The sequence below is a fragment of the Sceloporus undulatus genome, chromosome 5 (genome assembly GCF_019175285.1).
Source record: "Sceloporus undulatus isolate JIND9_A2432 ecotype Alabama chromosome 5, SceUnd_v1.1, whole genome shotgun sequence".
Taxonomy (NCBI): Eukaryota; Metazoa; Chordata; class Lepidosauria; order Squamata; family Phrynosomatidae; genus Sceloporus; species Sceloporus undulatus.
This window is the reverse complement of record NC_056526.1, coordinates 43,689,916-43,704,893: the sequence shown is the minus strand read 5'-3', so window position 1 is coordinate 43,704,893 and position 14,978 is coordinate 43,689,916. Positions and strand designations below refer to the sequence as shown.

At 37.7% G+C, this 14,978-nt stretch overlaps 1 long non-coding RNA gene across 3 annotated transcripts in view; it reads left to right on the top strand.

Annotated features, from left to right (window-relative positions):
- LOC121932271 overlaps positions 1-14,688 on the top strand; it is a 119,119-nt gene extending 104,431 nt beyond the window's left edge. For 2 of the 3 annotated variants that reach the window (XR_006104305.1, XR_006104304.1), the window contains 4 exons: positions 4,307-4,461; positions 10,570-10,601; positions 12,677-12,787; positions 13,542-14,688. This is a non-coding gene — a long non-coding RNA (uncharacterized LOC121932271). The remainder of the gene's footprint in view (positions 1-4,306; positions 4,462-10,569; positions 10,602-12,676; positions 12,788-13,541) is intronic. The other variant, XR_006104306.1, reaches the window with a different exon arrangement.
- The last annotated feature ends 290 nt before the right edge of the window (positions 14,689-14,978 follow it).

Below are 14,978 nucleotides of genomic sequence, written 5' to 3'. Positions count from 1 at the left end.
GTAGACACTAGGCAATGTACATATTTTAAAATGCAAACAGTGGAAATGAATGTAATGGGAGAATGGACAGAAATTCACTTTAGTCAATAGGGAAAAGGTGCAAATTTAGGGGAAATGTGTGCAAATAAACCTGCAGATTAGGGAAAAAATGTATGTAAATTGTGAAAATTAATACTGCAGGAAAAAGTAACCCTCAAAATCTCACAACCCAGTACTTACAAAAGCTGGAGGAAAGACAGGCATGAGAAGCTTGTTGAAAATGACACGGAGAGATGTTCACATCCCTACTGTTGACCCAAGTAGCCTTCTCAAAATCACTGGGAAAACAAATTCATCCCTTGAGAATAAAATAAATGCACCTTGAGAATAGGAATATTTTCAGACTTACAAAATAGTTAACAGAAATGACATAAGCAGAAAATAATGTGCCTGTGTTAAAATGAAATGGTTGCAGTGCACAAAATTGGAAAAAATTATGCACAAATACTTCACCTAATGGGGAAATTTAACAAATGTGTATATTATTTAAACACGCAAATAAATGCATACTTTAGAAAAATGCATTAACGTCTGTAAGGATTTTATGAGCGGACTGAAATGTACATTTCCTCCAATCTATACATTTTTTTAAAAAAATGGAAGAACATCATCAAAATTTGGAGAAGTGTGAATAATGAAAGATCAATGCATTTCAAACTGCATATTGGTTTGGGAAGTGAAAATTGGATAAGTTCTCATTACTATGTGAACTGAATGAATTTTCCCTCCATACCTATTGCTGGTTGATAGACCACATAATTTACATGCATAAATTTCCAGGGTCAGTTTTCAGTATCTCTGATTAAAGGGCCGAGGGCTAAGAAAGGAACTTTGGAGAATTTAGCTATAACATTTTAACAACTCTTCATAAATTTGATACCAGGAGATTTACGCCAGACAGTATTTGAAAAATGAGAAATCATAACATAAAACACAGTAACAGAACATGGAAAACTTTTTGGACAACAGTTCTGGGAATCCCTGAGGCAGCACAGCCAGTGGTACTTTTTCCATACTCTGAGCAAAATTACTAGAACAAATACTGCAGGAAAATGGTGCCTGCCCTGTTGCATAGAAATTTTTCTAACATGTGAAATCTTCCATCTATGCTGAACCCATTATCCCACATACTATTACTAGAGAAAATAGTCAAACATTATACTGTAGGATGATTGTCTATGGTACATCTCCTTTAGACCATGGCCACAACAGATGCTTCTGCACCAATAAATAAGAGGAATTCAAAAACCTACAGAGATGCTGTACCACTACATCCAGTATTACCAGCAAATACATAGGGGTCAAGTGTTTGATTAAGCTGCAAATATGTCTTCTGCTGCTCTTCTCTGACTACTCCTTCAGAGAACTGGCTTTGTCATATTCAAGATTGCTTCCTTTATACCGAGACAAAGAAAAAAAAATCTAAAGGTTCCACTATTTGAAAGCCACCTCAATATCCCTTTGCAGCAGCATGCCTGAGAATATCAAAGTAAAGTCACCACTGATCACTACATTTACGGGGGTTTTGTTGTTGCTGCAGCAAAGGATGTGCTTTGAATGCCGTAGATAGTGTGTCAGTCATAATAGATATTTCACATATTGCTCAAAACAATAATCCAAAAATTGTATAATTTGGAACACAGAAAACATTTCAGAGCTCTGCCACACTATTAAGGGTATTTTTGTTCTACATTATTGGCATTCAGGATTACATTTAAATAATGAATGTTTCATGTAGGAACTTCCTTTGAACTCTCCTTCCACTCTTACAGTTTTTCATTGGGAAGATTTTTGAAGCTGAAATTATAAAACTAATTCATTCTCACACTGTTTGTGTTTTATTAGCTTCAACTGTGTCTGTAATGATACAAAACATGTGATAATGTCTGGGATCCATTAATAGAAACATACAACACTGAATAAAGTATCTGTTTTGCTTTTGTTTTTTAGCAAGTATATCATTTTGTTTTTTCCACCAGTGACTTTCTATGTAGATTTGCATAATAAAATGAAGTATGCAAAACCCACTTGTATTTTATTAGACTTTGAGAGTGCGGACAATTTTATGTATTACTGGAAACACGGAATCTTTTCAAAATGGAATATTTTAGATGCACGAAAGATCAAAATTTACTTATAGCAATTTTACTTTTTTCCTGTGTTATCATCTGCTTTTTAAAATGAAAGCATACTTACACGGATGTAGAGGAAAAACCCTTGAGGATAATCATAGCAATAGAGGAAAATAACCAACAATGGTTAAAAACTTGTTCCCTAGTCCCAGCTAGAGTAGACCCATCAAATCAGCTGTTGAACAGCAAGTCAACACACAGATAATTCCAATTCTTACAATGATTCTATTCTAGTTGGAAATAACAATAGTGTCTACTTGTGTTAACCAGAACCATTAACTGAAATCTATGCATATATCTACTTGGGATACTTATTATTTAGTATTGTAGCTACATCACTGTTCTCGACTGGTTTAGATCTTACTTGTCTGGCAGATCTTTTGCAGTGGTTGCAGGGGGCCAGACTTCTTCTCCTGTTCCCTTATCTGTTGGAGCTCCTCAGGGCTCTGTTCTGGGTCCCCTTCTGTTTTCTCTCTACAAACTGTCCTTAGGTAAACTCATTAGCTCTTTTGGTTTTTCCTACCATCTGTATGCCGATGACACCCAGTTGTATCTTTCCGCCCCTGACCTTTCTCCAAGGCTTGAACAGCAAGTTTCGTCTTGCCTCACAGCTATCTCACAGTGGATGTGCCCTCGGCGTTTGAAGCTCAACATGTCCAAGACAGAGCTTCTTGTCTTTCCTCCTAAGCCCAACCTTCAAAACTTCTTTTCTGTCTCTGTGGACAACATTTCTATTCAACCAGTCCAGCAAGCCCGCAGTCTTGGTTTTATCTTTGACTCTTCTCTGTCGTGTATCCCTCAGATCCAGACCACAGCCAAGGCTTGTAGATTCTTTTTATACAATATTGCCAAAATCTGACCATATCTCTCCGCCTCTACTGCCAAGATCCTGGTCCATGCCCTAGTGGTCTCACGACTGGATTACTGCAACATCCTCCTGGCTGGGCTTCCTCTTTCTCACCTCTGTCCTTTAATTTCTGTCCTGCATTCAGCTGCACGCATTATCACATCCGCCCACCACTCTGACCACATCTCCCCTTCACTGGCTCCCTCTCCCTTTCCGCATTAAGTATAAGCTCCTGCTGTCGACATTTAAAGCCCTCCATGGACTGGCCCCTCCTTACTTATCAGACCTTCTTTCTCCTCACCTTCCCACCAGGGCCCTCCGTTCTGGTAGTCAAGGTCTGCTGTCTCAGCCCAGGATTTCCTCTGCCCCATCCCGGATTCGCCCCTTTTCACTCGCTGCCCCTCACTCCTGGAACCTTCTTCCCCCACAAGCAAGAGCCATCACTTCTTTAACCAGCTTCAAAACGGAGTTGAAGACCATCCTGTTCAGGGCAGCGTTCCCAGGCATTGCATAATTGTCACTTGCTATTTGATGTTCTTTTGTTGTCTGTTTTATTGAATCATTTCCTGTATTGCTATGTATTTTATATGTATTATCCTACTAGAGAGGCCCCTTCCCCACCACCACTCCCTTTGTGTCGTGTCTTTTTAGATTGTAAGCCTGAGGGCAGGGAATAGTCCAATTAAAAAGATTGTATGTACAGCGCTGTGTAAATTTACAGCGCTTTATAAATAAAGGTTAATAATAATAATAATAATAATAATTATTATTATTATTATTATTATTATTATTATTATTATTATTATTTCTAAATTTTAGCTGAATCAATTTTTCCTAGAATGGGAAAAAAGTGTTGCAATTCAAACCTTTGAGCCAAAAAAAACCCCCAAAAACAAAGGCAAAATCTCCTCCTAGGAGATACGGGTGGCATTGCAAATTAATAGTACAAAACAGAACCATAATCTGAAGAGAAATCTCTTCATTTCTGTCTCTCTCGGTGTGTATGTGTGGAGAGAATGGGGGAGAGAGAGAGAGATTGCCTCACCATCTTAGGAAATAATGCAATTCAGTCTGAGGAGAATTACTGCCTAGCAGATTCTATTTATCTGTAGCTTAAAAAGCAGCTGCGTTTTTGTAAAAACCAATGAATGTGGCAGTCCTACTTAAAGGTAGAAGAAAAAGAACACCCCTTGTTTTGTAATAAGGGGATTTTCAATTTAAAAGCACGAGAGGGCCTGTTGTGTGAAGTATGGTTATTACATTCACTGTATTCTATCTCACCCACCAGGAGGCTAATAATGAAGGAGTCAGTAAAGGAGGCCAGTGCCGTGAGGGTTATCTCACAACCCCAGATGCTGGATAAGTTGAAGAAGGCAAAATCGCTTTTGGATGGCATTCAGGTCTGAATGATGATTTGGAGAAGAAAAGACCATTCTTTCTGAGGTAAACAGTCCATTTCATCTGTCAGCTGAATATATTGGTCTAAAATATGTTTATATAGACATCTATAAAGTTCACTTTATCACTTTCAGGTCCCCCCCTTCCCATGTGACAATGAGCTTTCAGCAATACATTCCTGAGACAAAAGATCCAGTCTCTGATCAGCCATACCAAAGAGGAAGCATTGAAGGAATTGCCAGGTCCACTTTTAATAGTGAGAGAGAAATTACCCACATGGACACATTGGAAAATGAGAGGGATTAGCATGCAGACTATGCTTAATCCCAATAAATGCTAACAGGATAGTTTATAATCACCAGGTGATTATTTTAGGTTTTTGTAAATGTGCAATTGTTTTCTCTTTTCTGGAGCTATGAATTTGAGCATACCTAAGAACAAGCATATTTCCAGGATAAATGGCAAACAGAATACTTGTCACTGTATTGATAGACCAGATATCTTCCTTATTGCTGTTATTTATGGTACTGAATTTCATATATGCAAATATGCCCAAGCAATCCCTGAAAGGCTCTCAGAGGGGAGACTTAATAAATGTGTGTGCGTGAAAGCATCTACTGTATGTGAATGTCTTTGTGTGTCTGTGTGTGTGTGTGTGTGTGTGTGTGTGTGTGTGTGTGTGTGTCTTTGTACGTGTCCTTGCTTCTTTGCAGTAATTTTTTAACATTCATAGCTTACATTTTTCTAAGCGAGGAGTTTTGAGACATATTGAGGTTTCAATGTTTCCTAAAACAAGTTAAATATTTGAGTGTATTTAACTTGGTTTCTGTGACTAAATTTTAATTTCTGATACATGTATGCAAAAGAAATGAAAATGACATACATGGCAATGCATTAAGCATTACTGTTTGGGCCATTCAGAAAAATTGGCTTCAGTGTGAACTAAGTCGGAGAATCTCTTGGGGAGAGGCTGTTTATTTTATCACATAAACAAACACACAATTAAAACAAGTCTTCTGTAATTCTAACTCAATCCTCTTTTCAATGCTATTCTTTTCCTTTCTTGTCGGTTATGCAGCCCTCATGCTAAAAAAGGGAAAGGTGGTTTTTTTTTTGTTTTTTTTTTTAATGGAGCCAGTGTTTTCTCCCTGCTGAATGTCCTGTAGCTCTTTGCTTTCTCCTTTTCAATTCAGGCTGTCAGCCAACAAGGGAGTGCAGCTGAGACAAACAATTTCCTTCTTCCACAAATAAGGACAACCATGCAGAGCTAAGAAACTGAAAGAAACTTACAAACCAAGGCTATAATTCAGAATCCCAAGAATTCACAACCCCAAGAAAAGATTAAACAAATGGCCAATTTTGGGGTGTGAATTTTGTTTGCAAAATGGGAGGTAACATACCCCCCCCAAAAAAAATCCCTGTCATTTCAAAAATAAAAACAAATCACATGATGTTGAGATTTCCACATATCTCAGCCATGTGATGTCACCCTGCCATCCTAGCATTTGACTATTTCAAAAGGAAGAAGACCACAGACTAACCAACAACTCTCTGAAATCCAAGCTGAATTAGGAACATTGGATACAAGTGATCCAAATTTTATGTACTTTTATTTTATTTGCTTGGTATAATTTCAAAAATCTATAAAAAGGAATATAATTTATCTCCATAGAAAGATTGCACTTAAATGCACTTAAGGGTCTCCTACTGAAATCAGTGCATGTAGATATTCTGAAACTGCATTGGATCATGCCCACTTTTTGTTAATTTCACAATATTTGTTTTTAAAAGAAGATGGGAAATAACTCTTAAAAAGTAGCTTGACTTACTGTATTCTCATAAAACTAACCACATTTTACAGCTAGTGTGCTCCTTGGGGGATGCATATCCATCACATTAAATGACATGTTCAGATATAATGCACTTCTGACCCATACAAATGAATGGGGCAATCCATAAGTGAGTCATGTGGACTGAGCTGCCTAGAATGTATATGCAGCACTTTGTTTCTGCATCTCAGTCTTCCTTGCTGGATCAGGTCAGCTACATGGAAGGAAAATGTCACTTAAGACTTCATATATTTTCAACATGCATTGGTCATTGTAGCTCCTTTCCTTCTGAGGTTATTTGCTTGGTATCATTTCAGAAATCTATAAAATGAAATATAATTTATTGTCTCTATAAAGTAAAGATAGGGGCCTAAATCCAGTTAGTATTCTCAGCCACCATAGACCCATTGAATCAATTGCTGAATTGTAAATAATCACTATATGTCTACTTTAGCTTGGATTGTAGATAGATTTAGACCAGTGTTTAATATTACAGCAATTAATTGAGAACAGGGTAAATTTGTATCCCAGTTTGATTCCCAGGGGCCCAGTGGTCCTGAGCAATAGCAATAGCAAGTACATTTCTATACTCCTTATCAGTGCACTGAAGCACTCCCTAAGTGGTTTACAAAGATGTTTATCACACTATGCTCTTAAAGAGGTACTATTCCAGTGTGACTCCTCTAGCAGCCTCCTGTTGCATGCTGGGATTGGCAGTTTTAAGGAGCTGAACTTCTCTGCCTGAGAATTCTAAATACCCCTCCTTAAAACTGCCAATCCCAGCATGCAACAGGAGGCAGCTAGAGGAGTCACACTGGAATAGTACCTCTTTAAGAGCTCGTCTGATAAACACCAAAGTGTAAGCTAATTGCCCCCAACAATCTGGGTACTCATTCTAGCGACCTTGGAAAGATGCAAGCCTAAGTTGAGCCTGAGCCCCTGGCTGGTATTGAACTCACAACCTTGTGCTTTGTGCATGAGTGGCTGCAGTTTTTAACCACTGTGCCACCAGGGCATTTTGTTCTGACAAAATGAGAGATTAAAAAAAAAGGAAATGAACAATGTGTACATTTTCATGCATATCACTCAAAACATACCTTTACCTAAGTACGCACTGAGAGGCTTGGGAGTGCATTAATCTGGACCCAGTTAAATCTTTTTGTCCCTAAAAAGTGCAACCTGAGATTAATGAATATATAAATAAGTGTTTCATATGCAGTCTGTAAATCATTTGCATGTTTTATGCATGATCATTTAATTTATTTATGTACTTCCTTTCATTTATGAGTTTCCTGCTCTAACGTCTTCTAACCATATTGAGCAAGATGAGAAACAGGATTTGATAGGCAATCAGAGAATAGTAACAGACAAATACAATAGAACTGATACTGAGCAATAAAAGTTAACTGCAAATTAAAATCAATACTAACACTACGGTTATTTTGCTAATGTTCATATTAGCTATTTTATTTAAAGTGTTGATTTTTAGTCTTGTGGTATTTTGGATGTTCTTTGGCACATATATATAAATATAGAAGTAAAATTGCTTCCCATAGCTTTGAATTTAAGTTGTTTTATTGACTGTTTCCATGACCCTTGAGACGTGTATTTCAGCTTGGCCAATTAGTGGTATCAGGAATAGTAATTTCATGTATAAATTACAGTATTCATTTCTGGACCTATGGAGTCCTTGTATGTTTTGAAAATAACTGTGTAAGATCATTTCTTTATTGGCTAATATGATTGCAGGGTAGGTGGTGGAATTATAAAAGATAGAGATCTTTAAAGATCTAGAATAAAGTTTGCCCTGTAGAATGTTTCTGGCCCTTGATTTTTATAGCATCGTACTTTCATTCTCATAGGAGCATCTCCCTGATAATCTGAGATGCTGTAGTGTACTTACAGTGCTGTTGTCTTAACACACTTTGCAAATTCCATGTTTCTAGTGGTCCTGTCAGGAGCTGCAGTGGGAAAGGGTGAAAGGAATTTAAAAGTTTCCAAGATAATTGTCATAGCTTTCTTGTCTTTTGTATGTCTTCAAAGATGTCTGTTTCAGTGCTATTTTCTGTGGCGTCCTGTCTATTTGGTGAATTCAATGGTTGTGTGTTGTGACTGTCCCCGATCTGTCTAGCTAGTAACTGCTCTGAAGACTAAATGGCTGTTAATTTGTGATGTAACTATTGTGGTGTGTTTTCTAATCACTGAAATGTAGTTTTAAAATGTTGAGTAATGTAGCATGAAATTCTCAGTTAGTTTGGAAATGGTTGTGAAATCATGTGAAGAAAATCAGTATTGCATCTGATCAAGATAAATTCACTCTAGTGTTTTATGGCTTTTTATTCCTATGTGATAGTAATAAAGTCTCATGTAGGGATGGAAGCCATGAAATACATTGTGAAAAATCATCAACTAAGATGAGCCATCAGAATAGAATCATTATAGCAGTTGAGCTGCTAACGATTATTGGGAAATGATGTAGTATCTTGTTTTGTTGATCTCCATGCTTGCAGTGGTTCTTCATTGCCTCACGCTTAGATTTGGAAGGACAAGGGAAGTAGCTTCTAATGAAATACTTCATCTTTTAATCAAGCATCGAAGTCATACATTTTAATACATTTTTATTGTTTTGTTATTAAAGATAACACTGTGCATGAAACATTAAATTATGTGAAATATAACATAAACAACAACAAAATCTATGCCATTTATTAAAAGGTCCAGGTTTCTTTACTCCCATTTTCAGGAAAAGATCTAGCTACTACAGTTCCAATAATTTTGCACTGGAATATTTTCCCTGAAAGTGAATGTTATTGTTTCCCAGACATGATATGATTTCTGGGGAGCTATGGTTTTTGTCAGGGGAATAATGACATGGGAAGCAAATGAACAGACACATAATTGTGCTAGTCTATATGGTCTTTCTTTATTACAATTGTTGGCATGGCATGGCACCTACACATACTAACTAGTTTTTACACAGCCAGAATAATTTTGATTCAAGCCTGTATCTGACCATGTTCATATTATAATGTCTCAGTGCATAGCGTTTACTCATTATTGTCTTGTATTTACAATTTTCTTGAGAATTATTCTGAAGATGGTACACTTCTGGAAAAATTAACCTGTCCTATTAGAGTTCTGGAATAAGGATGTGAAAATCTCTCTGTTTTGGTTTTGTTGCATTTCTCCAAATCCCACTCATTTTCTTAAAATCTTTTTTTCCAGATTGGATTACATGGGTGGCACATGGATGCACGACTATTCATGCACATTTAAATGCATTTTTCCATAATGTGTACAGTTATTTATCCATTTGACCTAATGTTCAAAGGTTTTTCCCTTCACAAAAAATGACATACATTTTTTCTGTTGTGCACATTTTAGCCATTGAAATTTAATGTTGCTTATATTGTACATTGTTTTGTAAACACTTTATTTGTCCAAAATGGTCTCTATCCTTCTCAAATGTGCAAATTCTCATTGAAAGACAAGTTTATTATTGCAGCAAGTCTCAAGGGGAGGAAACAAAGGCCAATTTTGTCAAGGGAGCTATATGCATGGGCCAAAAGGCCCATGTTTTCCCCCAGCCTGGTGTTGCCTGTTTAGACCACAGAGGTCAACAGACCTGGGCCAGGAACAGGCAGACCAGATGCCATTCCAGTGGATCTGGTCCAACCCCAGCCCAACCAGTCCTTAGCTTGGTCTAAAATAACCAACTGTTTGTGGTGGAATCTCCGAGAAACTCCACCATGTCAGCCAATAGATTGAATGGCTGCATACCTCCTTACCTGTTGCTGCTGCTGCTGCTGCCATTCTAACTGCAGCCCCTAACCTCATCCTGTTGTGTCAGAAGGGGGAGACTAGCCACATGGGTGAAGCCAGGTACCCCGTTTCTGCCCTTACAAGCTGCAGTGTGGGCCTCCACACAGAATGGCGGTGGCAGCGATGGACAAGTTGGTGGTAGTGGTGGCTCCATGGTGCAGCAGCAAGTGGGCATCTGAAACCCCACCTGTCACTGTGCCAGACAGGTGAGTCCTGGGGGCAGGAATGGGCTGGATCTGTGGGAAGGATATGATGGGCTTTACCCATTGTATCCTGCCTATGTGTTCAGCACCAAGTTAAACAAATCAAACAAAGAGATTTTCCATCCCTAGTTTAAAATCTTTTTGCATGTAATTTTGATATCTCTTCTTTCTCTCTCTCTTTCAGTCTCTCACTTTCCAAGTTACATTTAATAAAATTAATTTTTATTTCTCTTTTCTGTTATTCACTGAAGTCACAAATTTGACCTTCTCTTTTATCTCCAACTCTCTTTCCCTAATAGATTGCTCTGATGATACAGCACCACCAAGATAAGTAAGTGTTTCTTACTGCATAGTTCAGTACAATTTAGATTCAAGCTACATGAGATGTTAAATGCATAATTACATTTGCATCTTTACATTAAAAAAAGGTATTTGGACTGAATTAACACGGCCTTCCAAAACTACTCATGCTACTTCTGGGCAGTGAACTAGAAAAGGGTATTCAATTGATAAATATTCTGTGGGTCAAGGTGAAAATCTCCAATAGTTTGAAGTATGAAAATTAAAATTATTTCTTAAGAAATGTTGGACTAGTTAATATTGAATGATACTATTTTGTCAGTTGATACAGAAGTCTAAATAAGTAATGTTGGACTAGTTAATATTGAATGATACTATTTTGTCAGTTGATACAGAAGTCTAAAATAATAATACAGTTGTCCCTCCATATTTGCTAGGGTTAGGGGAACAAGACCCCCGTGAATATGGAAAAACCGCAAATAACAAAAACACTGTTTTTACCTGAGAGGACACCTCTCTAGGAATCTCTAGGTCCTCCAGTGCAACTCTGTGGTCAATGACCAAATTACACTGACCATAGAATGGCACTGGAGTAACTACAAATGGTTTTTCAGTGCAACTTTTAGTTAAAGTTAACCACAGAGTTGCACTGGAGGACCTAGACAGTCCTAGAGAGAACATATTAATGAAATCGGTGAATAATCAAATCCTCAAATATCAAAGCTGCAAATATGGAAGGATGACTGTATTTATTTTTTACGCACCTCTCCCATGGATCAAGGCAGGTAACAACAACAGACCAACAAATATGTATCAGTTAAGAACACAATATCAGTTAAATATACTTTGGCCCAATTTAGATGGGCCTTTGCACCACTCCTAACACTTGAAAACCATTAGCACAACTGTGTGATAATAATGGGTTATTTGAACACAACATTGTGTGAAAACCATTAGCACAATTGCAAGATTATGGAGCTTATCACACAGCCCCTTAGGATGCTCCCAGTGTGGAATGAAAGGGGTTGAAATGGGAAAAGAATGGGGGCTATCACTCATCTTATTGCATGCTGGAATGCCACCGATGTTGCCAGAAGTTCCCATTCCATTCCCGGTCTGTCCCAGAGGAGGCAATTTTCGTTCAGAATCATTCCTGAAAATAGCCTCCTCTGGGACAAATTGGGACTGGAATGGGAACTTCCAGTGGCATTGGCGGCATTCTGGAGTGCAATAAAATGGGTGATAGCCCTCATTCTGTTCCCATCCCACCCCCTTTTGTTCCACGCCAGGAGTGTCCCAAGGGGCTGTGCAATAGGCTCCTATCACTGGTTAATCACCGTTAATACTTCCAATTGTGTGATAAACCCCAAGGAGTAATTTTTATATATACTGTGGGCCCTCTCCTTATGCAGTCTCTAAATTTAGGGAAAATCCGCCTATGCTGGAGCCCCATAGGAAATAACAGGGCTCGTGCATGTGGCGGAGTGGTGTGTGTGTGCTGTGGGTGTGCATGCCATTGTTTTCCCTCCCCAAGTGGCTTCCATGTAAGCTTAAAGATATGTAAAATGCATCCGCACATGGCACGGGTGCAATGTATATTTTCCTCAAAAACCAACTGGGAAAAAACCATTTGCTCTGGCTAAATCCAATAAGAACATCTGTGGGATCAGTAACTGTGATTTCACTTACCTACAACTGAGGGTGGAGCTGGGGAAAGAAGGCCTTTGTAGGCATCTGGAGATTATCTATCATGACTCTATGGTCAATCTCTGCTGACAGGTATATAGCATTCACCATTATCCATAGTTATTGCTATCCATGGTAAGTCTGGGAACATATCCCCCACAGATATGGGAGCTGGACTGTATTGGTATAAGTATAGACTGTATAGGTAGTCCCAACAAGGAGAGAGGAATGTATACCTGCTTGCCATGTAGCTATCAAAGATAAAGAGTGTACCAAAAAAAAAGGGGGGGGGGGGGGAGACAAAACCTTAATTCAGCACTAGTAGAAGCCATATCCATGTGTTTTGGAAGCACCTTGAATCAAGATGTAAAAAGGAGAGCAGACTATCCTCAAATCTTGCACTTCTGCCACTATTCACAGATCAGGAATCAAAAGGAAGGAAGGAAGGAAGGAAGGAAGGAAGGAAGGAAGGAAGGAAGATGTCTACACATAAGGGAAGGTCTCCTGTGCAGCAGGTTCATTGCTCTCCATGTAAGAAACATGATGGGATTGAAGTTGGAGAGGCTGATTGATGAGTCTCCTTTTTGTTCAACATACTTTCCAAATGAGTGAATAGACCTAATGGCTGATTAATACATAGGGATTCAATCCCAGATTTTAAATACTAGTTGAGTTTCCTTATTCAAAATTCATGGGATCAGAATTGTTTTGGATGTTGGATTTTGGAATACCTGTATTTGCTTATAAGTACATATCTTGGAGATGGAACCCAAGTCTAAACACATTTATTTGTTTCATATACATTTTTAGATATAGCCTGAAGGTAATTTTAACCACAATATTTTTAATAATTTTGCACATGGGTATATTTAACCACCACCAGAAAGCAAAGGTGTCATTATCTTAGCCACCCATGTAGACAATTTTTGAATTTGGAATTCTGGATAAGGGATACTCAACCTGTACTTAAGCACTCAGAACTCTTGCCTTCTTGGACATGTCTGTCTTTCTTTTTTCTTCAATATTCAGTTTATTAAAATATCAAGTTCTTTCCATCTGGAAACATTATTCTTTTTTTAAAAAAACATCCTGAATATAATAATCACCCATCCCTAAAACCACACGGTGTCCCAGAGCTGCAGAAAGTTTTGGCCATAGGGCATGTAGGAATCGGGGATTGTAGATAAAAAATATATTAGAAGCCTTGGTTTCTCTTTCACCTGCTTTTGTTTGCATCACATAGGGTGATTCTCAAGCTGTTTCTTTTCTTCCTTAAAAAATTCAGGTCTATTGACCCACAACAAAACACAAGAAGAATTGTTCCATTTAAATGGATTGTATATCCATTTACAGATGAATTGATGGACTACTATTGTCTCCAAGAACAGAGTCACACACACACGGGCTCAAGGATGCAGTCAAGTATCCTAACCATTCAACTGTTTTGCCTTTCATCCATAAAGTTATTTATGTCCATTATAACTGCAATATGTATACTAATCCCTTGTTACTTGTACACTATCGAAATTATTCCAGGAATTTGTGCCAGAAATCACTTGTGTAACATCATCTGGCCACCAGCTAATCTATAGCACTGTTTTTGTACAGAATGCTCAACTGAAAGTGTACAGATGGAAGATCAGAAACAGAGATGGAAAACACATGTATATATGTATAGTGTGCATATGTTACGTTCTGGTTATGTATATTCTCCTCACAACCCATCCATTCACTTCAGAGAAAAGAACTGTATGTAATTCCAAGCAGGACTTGAATTATTATTATTATATTATTATTATTATTGCTAACAGGATCCGAGCTGTTATGGCAAGCAGAAATGATGGCTAGGGAATGCTGGAAGCTATAGCACAAAAAGTAACTTTTTCAAGCTCTGTCTCCAAGTCACAGGTTGCATGGTTGTAGAGATTTACACTTACTTGAGCAAACCTAGACTTCTGCTTTAGATTAAGAGTGAGCAGCTGCAAGAAATTGTTTCAGAAAAGAGGAACGTAGGTTTTTGTATTTGCATATAAAATTTCACATCAGTTTAAAAAAATCTCTTCCACTTTAGCACATATCTATTATATATTCATACTTGGTAAGTTAGAACAGAAGCCTGCTACTTCCTACCTAAACTAGTTTTCACTTTATTGGGGAGAAAATTCATGAACACTGTAGACTTGTTCATGTGTCTGGATAGGATATTTTGTGAAAATCAAATAAAGAGGGTCATATTGTGGAACTAGACTATGAGTGTGACCTTAAAGATTCTGCACATGGATTGTGTAAATTGTGTGTGCAAACTGTAAGCAGTGAACTATTGTGTCATTATATATCAGGTTTACAAATAGCATTGTTTCTCCTGGAAGTTGGGAGGTTTCATAATTCATAATGCATAGCACTAGCAACAAGCTACAGTCGGCCCTTCTTATACATGGATTCAAGCATCCACAGTTTGAAAATGTTCAAAAATATATATAAATTTCAAAAATCAAACTTTGATTTTCCAATTTTTATAAGGGACACCATTTTGCTATGGCATTATATTTAATGGGATCTTGGAACCAAACCCCAGCATATAACAAGGGTCCACTGTACTTGACATAATGGAGAACGGATTGTATCAAACCATCCACAAAAGAAAAGCAGTGGACAAAGTAAACTTTTTATAAATACTTTTAAAATTCTATAAAAATGAAAATAAATATAGATGTTTAGAATC